This window comes from Colobus angolensis, unplaced genomic scaffold (genome assembly GCF_000951035.1).
Source record: "Colobus angolensis palliatus isolate OR3802 unplaced genomic scaffold, Cang.pa_1.0 Scaffold22, whole genome shotgun sequence".
In the NCBI taxonomy this organism is placed as follows: Eukaryota; Metazoa; Chordata; class Mammalia; order Primates; family Cercopithecidae; genus Colobus; species Colobus angolensis.
In genome coordinates, this window is record NW_012115377.1 from 3,987,779 (window position 1) to 3,988,409 (window position 631).

A 631-nucleotide genomic window follows, 5' to 3' on the forward strand; every position below is an offset into this window, starting at 1 on the left:
GCAAGATGCGGGACTGGGTTGGAATCCTGAGTCCACTACTGTGTAGATGAATTGCCTTGGGCTTGTGACTCAGGTTTTCTGCCACTATTTTCCTTAACTGTTAAATACAGAGGCCCCAGCAGTTACAAAACCAGTAACTTTGGGCAGATGACTTAACGTTTTGCGCCTCTGTTTTTCTCATCTGTGAAATGGGATGATGATTCCTCCAGGTTTGTAAGTCTTGCATGAACACGAGCTGAGTTAATGTGTTAAAACGGTGTGCAGTCCATATTAAATGCCGTCAGGAGCATTTGACTTTACTTTGAGTCCCCAATTCCAAAATCCAAAAAGCCCTGGAAATCAAGTCGTTTTGGTAAATTGTTTGGCGGCAGTCTCTGACCTGAACTAACTTTTTGTTAATTGTGGTCTTTTTTTTTTTTTTTTTAAGACAGAGTCGCACTCTGTTACCCAGGCTGGAGTGCAGTGGCACTATCTCAGCTCACTGCAACCTCCACCTCCTGGGTTCCAGAGATTCTCCTGTCTCAGCCTCCCTAGTAGCAGGGATTACAGGTGCCCATCACCACACCCAGCTAATTTTCATATGTTTGGTAGAGATGAGGTTTCACCATGTTAGCCAGGCTGGTAATTGTAG